The sequence below is a fragment of the Lemur catta genome, chromosome 10, assembly GCF_020740605.2.
Source record: "Lemur catta isolate mLemCat1 chromosome 10, mLemCat1.pri, whole genome shotgun sequence".
NCBI lineage: Eukaryota > Metazoa > Chordata > Mammalia > Primates > Lemuridae > Lemur > Lemur catta.
In genome coordinates, this window is record NC_059137.1 from 87,122,214 (window position 1) to 87,138,791 (window position 16,578).

Here is a 16,578-nt window from a genome sequence, read left to right on the forward strand (position 1 = left end):
TACCCATGCCTGCCATAAACCCAAACGCGATGGCCAGCAGCGATGCAGACAGAAAAGCCACTGCAGGAGCCTGACGGAAGGTCCAGCCACTCTCCTCCTGCCTGTCAAGGCTGTGGGGGGCTTGCCAAGATGTGACAAATACGCTGGGCTGGTGGAAACCGAAGTCTGCCACAACAGCCAGCAGATGTGGCGACCGTGTTACTGGCAGCCCTCGAGGGAGGAACAGCACAACTCCAGTAGATGAACGGAATGCAAGTAGAATAAGCACCCAAAGGCTCAAGAAATCCTGGTGCAGGCAGCATTACATTTCATGTGAAATGTCCTATCTATTTTAAGCACCTCCCCATTGTTTCCTCTGGATGCAAATTATTGCCCCTAACTTTCCTTTGGCAGGGAGGTGTCACAGGAAGCATCCAGAACAGAAAGAGAGGCAGACAGGCTTCAAGCTCTTTGCTGAGCAGTGGTGTCCTGCAGGGCCACAGTACTGGGATCCTGGCTGGCGGGTTTTGCCCCTTTCCTGATTTAGAATCTCCCCTACTCTCAAACAGATGACACAGCTGCAATGCTTCTCAACTTCTCATAAATCTAGGTTGGCAAAAGCTAGAATGAGTGGGTCCAGCGAACGATGCCTGTTGTTCGAGGAAAGCAGAGTTGACAGCTGTTTGTTCTGTTTGAGTAACTTCATTCCTCCCAGCTATGCAAATATGTATCATTAGATATTGGATTGTCTCAGTCCATTCAGGCTGCTATACCAAAATACCATAAACTGAGTGGCTCATAAACAATAGAAATTTATTTCTTCCAATTCTGGAGCCTGGAAGTCCAAGATCAAGGTGCCAGCAGACCCGGTGTCCAGTGAGGGCCCACTCCCTTGTTTATAAATGGCACCTCCTCTCTGGGTCCTCACATGGTCGAAGGGAAGCACTTTGGTTTCTTCATCCTATAAGGTATGAATTCCGTCATGAAGCTCCACCCTTGTGACCTCAGACTTCCCAAAGGCCCCACCTCCTACTACCGTGACACTGGGATTGGGATTCCGACATACAAATTTGGAGGGGACACGAACGCCCATTCCACAGCACAGATGCGGAGCTAAGGGTTTAGAAGGGTAATCTCCCTTAATCCCCATGGCAGGCCCATAGGAATTATTATCCCCATTTACGGATGAGGAAATAGAAAAGTGTAAAAGCATAGATAGCTGGCTTTGCGCAGCGGCAGTATCGTAGCCAAGGAGGTTTACCCGGGGCACGGGTATTGCTAATTGAAAACTTTTCTCAATGCCCTGCCATGATGACTTGAAATATAGTTGGCACTGGTAATTTTTGACAGTCTCTATGGAGATTGAATTTAAAAAAAAAGAAAAAAGTAAGAAAGAATGAAAAAAAACACAGATAGCTAAGGCCTCACAGCTCTAAGTAGTGGCAATTCCAACGCATGTATATTCAACTCCAGACTCAATTCTCTTAAACCCCTTCCAGCCTGTCTCATCAACAACCCCAGAGTGAGGGAGATCTTCCCAGCCGGCTTACAAACCGTGACTGGAGATTCTTTGGCATTGTTTGGCATCACATCACAGGAAAGATTCTGGGACCACCTGGAGTATTAGGGCTCCAGGTTGTAATTATTTACATCATCCAGGACAAAGTGTCCTATTGTCGAAGATTTGCAAGGATTAAGATTTCCAAAGATTCCATAACTTCTCTTGTGACCTAAGGAAGCACGGTCAAGAAATTTTTCCTATAAAATTTGTATTGCCAATTTAAATATACAACAATAGAAATTCACTTAAAAATTGTAGTATATTCATATGCAATAGTATTACGCAATCTCTAAAAATTATGACATACATTATTTTAATATATTTTGGTAAATAAAAAGCATGTCACAGAGCATTATATACTCTGATCTCAAATATTTAAAGTGGTATACATACCTAGACATGTATATATTAATATAATATCTATTATAGATATATGAAGTTCATACAAAATATTAATATATTTTTGCTACATAGAAAACAACCTTGTTACAAAACACAAACTATGTTCCTGAGTATGTAGAATAGTTCTATGGCATATATGTGTTGAGAGAGACAGTCCTGCGTGAGTCCCTCACACTCCTAAATACCTTCAAGTGTACCAAGAAGGGGAGGCCCTGACCGCTCTTGGCCCAGGCAGGCTCATGTTTGCAGCAAGCACCACCGAGGGACGAGAGAAGTCCCCTCTGGGACAAAGAGCAGGCTTGCTTACTTCTTGTTAGAAAAGCAGCAGATTCTCCCAGGTTGGCATTCCTCTCCTGTAGCATCACTCACTGCCTTTGCAAATGTCATCTGGGCACTCTGCATCAGCCCCATGGGACTGGGGACAAGAGGAACTGATAAAAACATGCTGACGGTCAGCCTGCTTGCTGTGCTGTAATAATGTTGTTTGTCTCTGAACCAGGGTCTTGTATCTTCTGTCGGACAGGATCCATGAAAGACTAACAGGGGTAAAATCAAACACCAGGCCCAACTATCTACTTATATATAATTATGAATTGTGGGTATATGTATATAAACAGATATAGTAATCTCCAGATGATGGGGTCACAAGTGATCTTTTTTTTTGTCTTATGCTCATTTTCCACATTTTTATAATTAACATGTATTATTTGTAATCAGAAACAAAGCAATACATGTACTTTTTTTTCTTGTATTTTTCCGCCCCCCAATACATGTACTTTTAAAAATATGTAGAGTGATTTCAACTATATAACAAATTCATCTAATGCATCTCACTATTTTCTACATTTATGCCTCACTCTTCATTTAACCAGCATTGTCTCTGGTGGCTGAGGACATGGTGGTAACTAAGGTGACATGGATCTATCTCATGAAATCCCCTGGAACCTCATAGATTGCCCAGCCATTCTGAGCTGAGCTGGTCATGGCAAACTACTGTCCCAGGACAGAGTCGCTGGAAAATCACCTGAAAAAGTTAACATAACACATATAACATAACACGTAACATATAAAAATAGTATTTCTTTAGTGGGCACTGTAATTACTTTTTGCATAATCAAAAATACAAACTTTCAACAAATTTTGTTTAAAGATCTAGCTGGCTTTTATTAGAAATTCATGAGTCAGGCAGTGTCCCAGCCAAAGATTTAGAAAGGCAATTGCTCTGATGGGCTGAGCAGAGGAGATGAGCTTTATAGGCAGAAAAATGCCAAAGAAAACAGAAACAAGGAACAAAAGCGGATTGGTCATTACAAAGTTACCTCCCTAGAGGGTTGAAACAGAGGGGGCTTCCTTATCTTGCTGGTTCAGGCATACTGGGCCCATTCTGGGTGTGACTTCATTTTGGTTTGGTCTGGTCTGTCTGGGCCTCACCCAGGAACTCGGGCCAAAACAATGGCCTCCCAGAATTTTTATCTAACACCACAGAGTACCATCTTCTCGAGTTAAGAACTAGCCTTTCTGTGTGTCAAATTAGCTGCACTGTTTGTGGTTTGATTTTTCTTCTTCGCTAAACAACCCAGCATTTTTTTACTTTGTATGTTATTAATAAATACATGTCTCCTAAATGGTGATCTTACCGCAATCATTAAACTAAAATGAAGAACAATGCAAAAATCTAAAATAAAGACTTCAAGGAAGGATGCCAAAGTCTTGATGGTGGTTATAGCTCAGGCGTAAGATTTCTGGGCAATTCTTATATTTTTCTTTATACTTTTATATAACTGCTAAAAGTTCTACCAGGAAGACATCTATACTTTTTATCAGAATAAAAGACTACTTTTTAAAATAAAAATCAAGTCCTCGCTACAAAAAATTAGAAGCAATTCACTAAATGCCATTTCACTATTCTTTTAGTTCTGATTCAGATAAGCACCTGTTTTCTAAATATAAGCAAACTCTCTCACAGCAGCCCTAGAATTTCCGAGACGGTCAGGAGCTCGGAAGGCCAGTACTAGCTACAGCACTGATGCAGCCCACCTGCACACTGGGACAAATGGGATCAACCAAAAAAGGTGATAATTCATTTTAAAGAGTATTTAAACAAAAGCACAAATTGTATAGTTTTTCAATTAACACAAAATCATGTCAAATCTTTGATGAACCTGTCATAAAAAAACAGTATCACACACCTCCTTTCTGTCTTGTACATACATAACCAGACCCTGCCACAAGATTTTTGTATCTGGGTAAACATTTAAATGCACACGATTCTCTGTATTCTGGGAAAAATAATTGGCCAACAAATGGTTCCCAAATACTCTTTTCACAAAACACATTATGATTTAGATTTTAAATAGTAAGCATTTGAGCTAAACTCTTTGGATGCAAAACACACTTCAAAAAAGAAAATTAAAAAAAAAGTCATGGTGCATTCATTTCTGAAACACACTGAGAACCACTGTAATTATTTCAATGAGAAATTCCTGCAAACTCCTCCTGCCTCCTCTCACTTGCTTCCTCTCAGGGAGTCACAATGTGTTTCCATGGCAACTCTGTTGCTAAGGGGAACCCCGTAAGTACATCAGCATGTTATCTGCAGCTTTGAGATGGTGTTTGTTTGCCGGAGAGCGGGGTTGGCTGGAATATTAAGATTTAATTTAGTGCTATTTTCTTCCACCTACTCACAATGAATTCACCAGAAACTGTTAGAAGTTGTCCTTGCAGGCAGAACTATGGAAACTTCCTAGGTTATCCTCTGGGCTTTTATGCCATTTTGATCATATCAATCTTCCTTTTAGAGCCTTTCACCATTCTCCTATGACTTAAATACTAGAATTGTATGACAAAACAATAATAGCAATTAGAAACATTACTAAATTGCCACAAGAGACTGGTTTTGTTGCATGTTTATAAATGGCAAGTATAAACCAAACGTAAGTTGTCAGAAATAAATAGCATTTTGAATCATTAATCTGGAAGATATTAAACAGTAAATGTTTAGAAAGCCCCAAATCAAACAAATCAAAATATTTTTGAAATCTCCCCTTCAATGTCTCTGAAATCATATTCTGGCAAACAGATTGTAACATTTCATCAGAAATTCTGATTGGAATCCAGAATCTTCCACCAAGCCAGCTTTCATTGACTGTTTTATCTATTGGGGACAAGTTTTATTATTGTAAGAGATAATTCCTTAAAGTGGCCCATTTCCTGATTCTATTTTCTTCAGCTCCTGATTCTGAATGGTGAGAAAAGGCCCTCCCAGAGGTCCCAACGTGGCTGTCCTTGGTCAAAAAAAAGTTAAGGAAAAAACAGCAAAATTCAGGGCGAGCGTGTGGCGTCAGGAGACAGGCAAGCCCACCCTGCTGCCTGGGGCACTCATTGCCCCGAATGGCCATGAGGAAGCCAGTCTCCAGCACTGCAGCCACATGCGTGGTGACAGCAGGAAGATAGCAGCCAGAGGCAATCCTCAAGCCTTGGCAGGCCTCCCCGCGGTGAAAGCTGAGAGGCCAGGCTGCGGAGATGCCAGCAGAGGTGGCTGCAAATGGCTGGGGCAAGCCTGAGCCACTGCTGAGGGAATGACAGGACAGTGTAGGTATGGGGCCTCATCCGGCCCACAATGGACATCCCTCTTGGGGGTTTCGCTCGTCCCCACCTCCTTCCCAGCGCTTTGGGACCCATTTCTGCACTGTCAACACTGGCTGGGACAAGGGAAGGTTTGGAGAAGCAAAGAGAGCTAACTTGTCAGGCATTTGCCCATAGGGTGACCAACCATTCCTGAACCCCGGGGGCCCTGATTCCCCTGGAGGTGCTTCTGATCTTCATGCTGGTGAATGAATATGCACCCAGTAGAGTTGACGATTTTGTCATCGGTCCTGAGTGTCCCTGTCCCTCTCAGCTAAGTCTCAGATATCCTTGTGCAGTCAGCCGTCAGTTTCGCTCAGAAACATTATCTCAAGCTTCAGATTCAAGTTGATTCACAGACATCTACAAAATGAAAAATTAATGCAGGGAGGAGTGGAAATGAATTGTCCAGGGGTTTCCCTTTTAATTCACTGGCCCTTTCATTTCACTTTAGGAAGGAAACTAGTTTTAGTTTATGCCTATGGGAAACTTGTCACACTGACAAGGCCCTGGGAGGCTAAGGGCCAAGCCTCCTTAGCTGGCATGACCATCCACTTCTGGACACCCAGAGGAGGCCCCGCACTCAGCCCCATCAACTGCCACATGTGAGCTTTGGCAAGGACAGTTGAAAATTGCCCAGTCAACTTTCGCTGCTTGTTTGAGAAAAGCAGTAAAGACCAGAGGGACGGAGTTTCACAGGAACGGGACTGAGGCTGGCCGTGTCCTGACGGGGGAGGGCTGAGAGGGAGTGTGCATGCGCCTTGGGACCTGCCCCTCCGTGGCCCTCCCTGTCCCTATGTCACCAATGTAAAAATAAAACTAAAAATAGCAGCCTCTTGCCAAGCACTGACCAACTGACCACATGGCAGGTGGCTTGTCCAGACCTTCACACACCGGCCTCACGCAGTTCTCACAGACCCGAAGGGCAGCGGTCACCCCGTCTGTGGGCTTACGGGGGCCAAGGAAGCTGCCCAAGTGTGGGACAGCTGGGGAGGGGCTGAGAGGGGACCTGGGGTGGCCCTGACACTAACTCTGACTCAGCGAACCATGGGACACCCCCTACCCACGCGACCACCCTCCTCATAACTCCACCCCAAAACACAAAGGTTAGCTGTTCAAGGACCTGCTAGCTCCCCAGTGCTGGCCCATACTGAAAAGATGACCTTCGGGATGTGCTACAGGACTCCACGTCTACCACCGTGCACAACACACAGACATGAAACCAAACCCTCACAACCACTATCCCGCTGTTCCATGTTCAGACAACCTACCCTTCCTTCCCTAAAGAGAGATGGCCCGGGGCCACGCCCACCTCCTCCATCCAGAGGTGACGTCCTGAGGCCATGCGCGAACTCTGTGTCACACACACACTCACACACAAACATGAATGCACTCACATAGACTGCTATGTTATTTTCTGGGTTCCTGCCTCTGAATAGATATAGACAGATTCAGGGGAGACACCAGGGTTGCAGAGGAAGACTTTACCCCAAAACACATGCCCAGTGTGGTACAGAGAGAACACCCAGCTCTCAGATGGAACAGACTCCAGGAAGAACTTTAGTAGGGAAATGTACAGCCTCAACCCAAATTGTTATGAGGTAAAGGCAAGTAGGTTTTTCTGAGTCTACCCCAATCTGCTTGAGGCAAAATAAATACAGCTACAATACCCTGGCCCTTTCCTATAGAGGGGTGGTGTCCTCTTGAATCTGGGCTGGCTTTGACCTGTAGAGTATGGTGAAAGTGGTGCCATGACAACTATAGGCCCAGCCCTCACGAGGACTGGCAGCTTCTCCCTTGATATCTCAGAGCCCTGAGTTGCCATCTAAGTGATCTGACCACCTGGAGGCTGCCATATTGTGGGGAAGCCCAAGCTAGCCATGTGGAGGGATTGTGTGGATAGAGAGAATAAAAGAGAGAGAGGAAAAGAGAGGCCCAGCTAACCCTCAGCCCTAAGCAATCCCAGCCGAGGCCCCGGACGTGGTGGCACAGAGATGGCTGTGCCTTACCCAAATTCCTGGCCCACAGAATCAGGAAAGATAACAATAATAAATGGTCATTTTAAGCCACTGAGTTGTATAGTAATTTGTTATGCAGTAGCACAATACTGGCACAAAATCACTGACAGCTTCTCAGGGCTCCACCCAGGCCCATCTCCACCCCCCCTCCCTGGGCAGGCTCCTCAGTCCCCACCGCGTTCAGTTCAGTTCCATCGCTGGGCTCACGGCCTTCCCGCGCAGCCCGGGCATCTCCTTCCATTTGCTTACCAGGTCCTGTCCACTTATATAGCCACGTGGATCCTCATTTACCACGTCCTAAGTTCAACTCTGATTACCGCAGTGGGCCTAATGGTGGCCCCCCAAATAAGTCCATGTCACATTCCTGGAACCTGTGAATATGCCCTTATTTGGAAAAAGGCTTTTTACAGATGTAATGAAGCTAAAAATCTTGAGATAAAGAGATCATCCTGGGTTATCCAGTGGGTCCTAAATCCGATGGCAAATGTCCTTATAAGAGACACAGAGGAGAGGCGTAGAAAGAAGAGCAGGAGGCCACATGGAGATGAACGCTGGGACTGTGGTGCTCTGGCCAGTCCAGGGGTGGCTGCACCAGCCGCCGGAAGGGGCAAAGAACAGTTCTCCCCACAGAACCTGTCGAGGGGGTACAGTCAGGCTGACACCCTGATTCGGACTTCTGGCCCCTAGAAGTGTGAGGGGCCAGTGTGACCTGTATTAGTCATGGCAGCCCCAGGAAACTGGTACAATTAGCCTCTGGGGTCACCAGCAGCACAGAGGGGTTCCGGGTGAGAACAACAGGAACGGCGGTGAATGGGCCGCAGGCTGCAAAGCCAGCCAGGCCAGCACAGGAGCCCTGGTGCGAACATACCGTCCCCATCGGGCACTCCCTGTGCCAGGCCATCTGGCCAGCCTCCGGACAGCTGTCCACGCAGGTCCCAGGATTGCACCCCACATTACTCCCCTGGGGGCTTGCTCAGCCCACCGTCCGGTCGGGAGCCAGGGGTGCTGCTGGCTTGCTTCTGACATGGGAACCTGGCCCTGTCCCCACCCATACCAAGTTCCCCACTGAACAGGGTGTCCTCCAGCTCGGGTGTTCACTGCCCCTCTCAAGCGGCTGGGCCCCTCAATCTCACCGACCCGTTTATTTTCCTCCCACGTGCCCAGTCACCAAGCAGGAGCCTGCGGGTGCCCTCGCTTTCCCTCCTCCCCTCCCACGTGCAACCCTCCACGCTCCCAGCGGTCACACCCTCAAGCCTCTGTCCCCACCGCTCCTCTCTGCTTTCACTCTCACAGCCTAGCGCAGCCACAGCGGGGCTTTCAAAATTGTGAAACTCCTCCGGCGTCTTCCCTTTCGACTTCCCTTTCGACTTCTCCCCTGCCGTATCCGCAGCGCCCTGAGAGCCTGCTCCAGGCCGTGCACCCCCTGCCTGTGGCCTGGCCTGCGCCCTCACGCCGCGGGGGGCGCTCTCGCTCCTTCTCCGGCACGGGACTGCCCGGCACTGCAGGTGCCAGCGGGCCTGGCGCCTGTCCCGGGGCCTTCCGTCCTCATCTCCGCTGCAACGGTCCAGGCGGCCCCACCCTGGCTGCCAGCGCGGGTCTCTCAAGAAGGTCTTGCTCACTGCTGTACCCCAGGACTCACCCACTGTTCCCCTAAACACGGGGACGAACGAATAAATGCATGCGTCAGTGGACTGTCCGCACTATTAACTTTTGTCAGCGATGTGAACTTTTCCCCTTTTCAAGGATGAAGGGAGGATGAAAGAGGTTGTAGGGGTGGGGTTTGGGGCATGGCCCAGGCAGCCTTTTGAACTGGAAGCACCTCTGTGTGCCGTCTGGTGAAGGTTTTGCGTGCACCCAGCCCCACGTGATGCGGCCGTAGGGACCCCGTGAAACCTCCCCTCTGCCGAAACGCAGGCGTGGAGGACGATGATGGGCGGGGGACAGAGCATTTTCTCTCCTCCATCAGGTGACGCCCACGCCTGGAGGTGCGAGGGCAGGTGGCTCGGTCCTGGGGGGCCGATGCCTCCTGGTGCGGCACTTTGAGGAGTTCGCCTGTGGGTGGCGGGCGCGGAGAGAACGGGCCTGGCTCACCCGACCCTGCTGCGGCAGCCAGGGCAGTGGGAGGGACGCTCTGGGCCGAGTCCTCACGTGTGAAACAAGAAACGTGATTGTGATGCTTTGTTTCAGCTCTGATGTTCTAAAAATATTAACTGAGTCACACGACACTGCTTAGGCAGCTGGTATGCCTGGAGCCTGAGCAGCCACCGTGCAACACACCGCTAGGTGCACCTTGGTCCCGGCACCGACGAGTCCCCGTCCCTCACGGGCAAACACGCCACACTGCGCCCACTCATGCTCACCGGCAGGTGGTCCAAGTGATTGAAGAAGGGGATTATTATAGGCTGAGTTCTGTCCTCTCAAAACTCACATTTTGAAGTCCCAACCCCAAGTACCTCAGTATGTGACTGTATTTAGAGGTATGGCCTTTAAGGAGATGATCCAGTGTGACCTGTGTCCTTGTAACAAGAAGAGATAAGGACACAGACACACACAGAGAGACGCCCACATGAGGACACAGGGAGAAGATGCCATCTACAAGCCAAGGAGAGAGACTCAGAAGGAACCAACCCTGCCCTCACCCTGACCTCAGACTTTCAGCCTCCAGAAACATGGGGGAATAACCTTCTCTGGCTCAAGACCCGCACCGTTCCCGTCTGGTACTTTGTCACGGCAGCCTGAGCAAATGAATGCAGGGACTGCCTCGATGCCCTACTCCGTTCTTTGCAGAGCCATGCATTAAAACCATGAAACTTTCTACAATTCTTTCTTATAAAAAATTCTCTGAAATGTGTTTCAAACTCCTTTGCCTTCATTAATAAAAATTACAAAATGTGATTTAATGATTTTGTATGAATGATTTCATTCAGCCATCATCATAATTAATTCTTTAGATGTGTGCAATAGATAATATAGAAAATTATTGCAAATGTGAATCTTGTCTGAGGCACAATGTAGACTTTCCTTTTGTCTTTAAATCTCATACATTAGCTTTATTTTGGTGTAATTCCCCTTTTTATCCTGAAATAAAGGTGAAGATGTGGCATGGCAATGACTTGCTTCCAGTGTAAGATCACTGCATTGGAAGTTTTTCTCAGGAAAGTTGCGTTTTAACTTGCAGAACAGCAGGGTCCTCTCAAAGGCAGTGTCTTTCCCACTGTCAGGGGAGTGCCATTTACGCATCCAGTTGTAATGGCTCTGGGAACAAAGTTTACCCATCTTTGTTGGGCCAACGTGTTCCCAAATGTTAACTTCTCCCTGAGTACAGACAGGGGCTGCCACTCTTGATCACCACACTCTTATATTCTGGGAAACATAGTCCTCCATGGTTTCTCCAGGCTGCTGAAGACCCTGGATGCCACAGAGCATCATTTTGGGTTCTTTATAACTTGCAGGTTTACTATGGTGCCAGGTACTTGAGAGCATCTGACTTCAGAACAGACCACGGCAGTGACATACCATGCCAGTCCAGCGAGGCTGTCAGGCTGTATACCAAAAATATCACTAAGAGATTCATCTGGGGTTGTAAGAGAAAACCTAGCTAAACTAAGCTTTAAACTAATTAGGACTTATTTTTTCTTTACACAAAAAGCTGTCCAGAGGCAAGCAGTTCCGGCCTTAGATCAGTGGGTCAAGAAACTGAGAATACTGTTTATCTTGGCCTTTTTCTCAAGGGTGAAAGATGGTGGCTGCAGCTTCAGCCATCACTTTCACATTCCAATCAGAAAGGAGGAGGACGCAACAAGGAAGAAGGGAGAGCACAACTCTCCCAGAATCCCACAGCAGGCATCTCCTATGTCTCACAGGCCAGCACTGTGCCACAGAGCCACCTCTGGTGTGTGACAGTCTGGGAACTCAGTACGCTGGCTGCACGTTGCTGCCTCAAATGGAATCAAAGCGTTGGTGGTAACAAAGATGGGAAATAAATGGTCAATAGATCCTAGACCCTACCCCACAACAGTCATTTTAAAAATCTCTTTAAGTAATAAATGCTTATGAAGTAAAAACACAGATTTCATAAGTGACATTGGTCTCTCTACTCTATAGTCATGGGTTATTTACAAAGATTTTCCACATGTGAATGTAGCACTTCAGCAAAACTTACTGGAATTATGGAGGAAAGATGGCAGATTAAATACACCCCTTTAATTTCATCCTCTCCCAAGACTATACTAAAGCAATAACAAATGGGGTTTTTTTTAAGGGCACAAACCTATAAGACAAAAGAGAATGGGAGAAGACACAACGGCAGCAAAACTGGGGACACTGACAAGCATCTGATCCTGCAAACCCAGGAGAGCGGAGTTCTGGCGAGCTTTCGCTGGGGAGCCCCTAAAAGGCGCAGGGACTGGAGGCCCCAGAACCCAAGATCAGGTGCAAGAATGGTCCGCTCTGGGGAGGGCTCTCATCCTGGCTTGCTGATGGTCACCTTCTCACTGTGTTCTCATACGACTGAGGTGGGGAGAGAAAGCTCTCTGATCTCTTCTTATAAGGACACTAATCCCATCATGGAGGCTCCACCCTCACGACCTCATCTAAATCTAATCACCTCCCAAAGCCCTCATCTCCAAATACCACCATGTTGGGGGCCAGGACGTCAATGCATACATTTTGGGGGATGCAGTTCAGTCCATTGCACCCCAGTATCTAGTCAGTGGAGCTCTTGCTGTTAGCTAGTGATCACAGCCATCTTGACTCTCGCTGGCCAGACAAGCTACTACTACGAACAGTGTAGGGCCCTCCTGAAAGGGCTATTTGTGAGTTCAGTCCCATGACAGGATCCCTTTGGAGGTAACCCAGCAGAGAACTCAAGCCCTCTCTGGCACAACAGCTGCATTTTACTCTGACAGCATTCATCAGGACCCATTCAATTCTAAGCCACAGAAGTCCAATTCAAATAAGCTTTTCTCTTTAAGGAGCAACGTGCTGGCTCGTGTGACGGGGAAATCCACAGTGGGTGGGGTGTACCTAGCACAGGCACTACCAGGTCCAGGGGTGCAAATGGTGTCATCGCTTCTCTCCCCCCGCCCCACCACCCCACACCTCGCTAGCCTTTCTTGGCCTCTGTCTCAGGCAGGTCCTCTCCATGTCGAAGCAAGATGCTCCCTTGGCTCCCGACTCTTGGGGTTCTTCTGGTCACCACCCTCCAGATAGAGTGAGAGACTTTCTGAGCTAAGCTCCCAGGTTAGAGGATGACTGGTCTGGTATGGGTGACAAGCCAGATCCTGAGCCAGTCACTATGGCCAAGGGCAAGTGCTCTGATTGCGCAGGCTGGGTCAATACCACATGGTTTGAGCAGAACTATTCTAAAATGGTAAAGAGGGGCTCCCTCCACCCCCAAACACGTGAGACCTGGGCCACTGCACTCTTGCAGCTTCGCTAGGACAGACTCTTTAGTGTGCAGGGCCCATATTCTCACCCGCACTGGATACGTGACCTTCTCTCTCGTGACCAGGCTCTGGGACCTGACTGCTATGAACTCATCATGATTTATCACACTCCCAGCAGAGGAAACAGACACATTTTATTCACTGATGCCCAAAAGGCCACATAATGGGATAAAATGCTTCAGGCATGAATACTGGGCTCTGCCTTGTTCTTTATCTTTCAGGGTACAAATCTCTCTCAGATGTATTAGAGTCAACCATCTTCTGTAAGAGCATCCAGGGCACACTTGAAATGTCCCCTGAGGGCACAGTGCTTTATGAGGTATACATGGACATTGCAGTGCACGATGTTTCTAGTCTCTCCCAGAGGCCCCTGCCTCCAAGAGTGACACATTCCTGGATTGCCCAGGCTGGACTTCTCTGCACTGGGAACCAAAGTGCTCAGGATGAAGGGCCAGGGCCACCCCTACCCAACGGAAAGCAAAAGTGCTCCACATTTAGGCTCTGATTTCTCTCTTTCAGTTTCTCCTCTCTGGGTCACCATTGTCCAGCAGAGGGCAGGTGCACGGTTCCAGAAGCAGCCCTCGGACTGCCACTGGCTGGCTGGCTGGGCAGCCGCATGCATGTGGCCTGCCTCGACTGACTCGTCTGCAAATGAGAAAAAGCAGAGTGGCTTTGATTCCCAGCCCCGCTAAGCCAGGCAAGGTGGCTTCACAAGCCCCTATGCACCTGAGCCAGAGGGGCCACAGCAGGCGTGGGGGTCCCAATGGGTCCCACGCCTCCCTGTCCTGTCCTGTCTCCCCAGGTCTTCCTGTGTCATCCCCTTCCTGAAATGCTGCTTCCCAGGCCCCGTTTCAGAGGAGCCGGCTCAGAGGCAGGCATGCTCTTCCATTACCATGTACTTTATCTGAGAGGAGCTTTGCAGGTCCTAATAGCACAGCTGGAAGGGAGGGCCTGTTGCCAGGGAAACCGAGCAAGTGCCTGTTTCCTTCAGCTCCAGACTTGCTCTCATCACTCCTGTGGCCGTGAAAAGGTGACCCTTTGTCCTCCCGCAGGGTGTTGCCTGCCACCTCCCTGTCCTCCTCTCTAAAGCCTGCGGACCTGCCAGCCTTATTCTGAGTCTGCAGATGATCCTTTCTTGTTAACTCGTCAATCTCTTTCCCTCCACCCACATGGTGAGTCCCCTTCTGATTCAGACTGCCTGGTTTAAACTGGCCCAGAGTTCCTTACAGGGTACAAATCCAATTAATTTCATTCCCCGCCTTTCTAACTAACGAAAGTTACTGAAATTTGACCTCTCAACATGTGAGCTGTTGTCATCAAAATCAAAAACTGGCAATAATAGAGGAAAAAGTTCAAAAATAAAACAGCTGTGAGTGATGAAATGTGTGTATGCTCTGCTGCCTCATTTTCTTGAAAGGAGAAAAAGCCTTTCCACTACTTTTCATCAGAGCGTCAGAAAAGAGACGAGCACCAGCTTCTAGAATCGGTGCCCTGCGTCCTGCTCACAGGGACTCCCTGGACCCAGGCACCCGGCTGCTGGACCTCTGGCCAGCCTTGGGCCTAGGGGTCAGCTCTAGAAGCCAGCCAGAGAAATCTATAATACTATTTTGTAAAGATCTTTTGCCTGGAAAAAACCTCAGCTCAATGGGACAATATGAAATTCATAATCTAGGTTTTGAAAACTATAGTTGCAGACTTCTGGCTTCAGAAGAAGATACTGTAGACTCAGTTTTTCCTGCTCTTCCCCTCTAAACCCAACTAAAACCCCCACAAATAATTTAACAGGTAATAATGATAAGAGAACTCTGAAAGCAGGAGTAAAGACATCAACTGACTGTGGACTTCAGGACTTAAGGAATGACAACGCAGTGAGTTCCCTGGGTTCTTTTTATCTCCCACATATCCTAGAATAGACGCTGGAGAAATCTGCAACCGGAACCAACAGGGATAGACAAAACAACAACAGCAACAACAACAAAATAAAACCAACAATAAAAATAGCCGCCACCCCCACCCCACCTTTCCCACGCCCCCTTAAAGGACCAGAAAACGAGAAGCGCAACAGAGACCTAGCAGAGACCCCCAGCAGGGACCCAGTGGCATTGGCTGGCCGACTTTACCCAGTGGCAGTTTCGAAGTACCAGCTGGGGACCCAAACACTGTTCCAGCCACAGTGGAGCTCAGCGTCTCTCAACCCCTCAGCCAGTGGCAGAGGGAAGCCCAGGCCCCGCAGGGTCTGCCCCTCACCCAGGTGGTGGCCCAGAGCACCAGGCCACCCATGGCAGAGCCTTCTTTTCCTGCAGTTGACAATAGCAGGGACTGTGTAGGAGCCCCAGCAGCACCAAAACATGAGGCAGAGGAGAATAACACTGCAAGGGCTCTGAAACAAAACCGCTCTTTGAACTACTGCCCAGGAAAGCAGACAAAAACCTACACACTAAACTTAAATAGGACACCTGCCTGCTAAAGTAGAAGGCTGAAACAGGATCGAGAGTCTCCTAATTTAACTGCCCAAATGCCCCAATAGAATAAAAAATCACTCGTCATACCAAGAACCAGGAATAAAAACTACAAAATATATTGAAACAAGTTTTAAAAAATAGAAAACTTCAGCAGAGAAACATAAGTTATAAAAATAATAAAACAAAAATTACACAATTAAAAAATACAATAATCAAAAATTTTTAAAACTCACTGGATGGACTCAGCAGTAGAGTGGAGATAACAAGATACAATCAATGAACATGAAGACATTTTGTCCTCAGCCAATCAATAGAATTTACTCACCTGGACCACAGAGATAAAACAGACCAAAAAAAAAAAAAAATGAACAGAATCTCACAGGTCTGTGAGGCAGCAGCGACAAAAAAATAATCTCATATTATTGGAGCTCCAGAAGGAGAGGAAGAGAGTACGAGGCTGAAAAAATATTCAAAGAAATAACGGCTGACAACTTCTCAGATTTGGCAAGACATATACCTACAAATTCAAGAAGGTGAACAAAACACAAATTGGATAAACCCAAAGAAATCCACACCAAAACACATCATAATTAAATTTCCAACAACTGAAGGCAAAGAAAAAAATCTCAAAAATAGAGAAACAGCGCATTCCCTACAGAGGAACACCAATTCAAATGACAGTAGATTTCTCATACCACACCGTGGAGGCCACAAGGAAGTGAACAACACGTTTCAAGTTTCGAAAGAAAAGAATCACCAACTGTGAATCCAACATCTGGTAAAACTAGCCTTCAAGAACACAGAGTAAATAAAGACATTCTCAGATGAAAGAAAAGTAAGGTAATTTATTGTTCTCAGACATCTTTTGAAAATAGGTAAAAAAATCTCTCCAAACAGAAAGAAAATGGCAACAGAAGTAAGCTGGGCCGTTTAGAAATAAAATTTTAAAAATGAGCAACAGAATGGCCAAAAATAGAGGTAAGCATTACAGACCACCCTTTACCTTGTGAGTTTCTATAACCATATGTTGTGATTAAAGCAAAATTTACAGCACCTTCTGATGTGGTGCTCAATGTATGTAGAGG

General features: G+C 47.3%; 1 non-coding gene across 1 annotated transcript; it reads left to right on the forward strand.

Moving 5' to 3' along the window:
• Positions 1-1,200: 1,200 nt before the first annotated feature.
• Positions 1,201-1,341, forward strand: LOC123646834. The gene has a single exon (XR_006738069.1). It is a non-coding gene; the product is annotated as a U4 spliceosomal RNA (small nuclear RNA).
• The last annotated feature ends 15,237 nt before the right edge of the window (positions 1,342-16,578 follow it).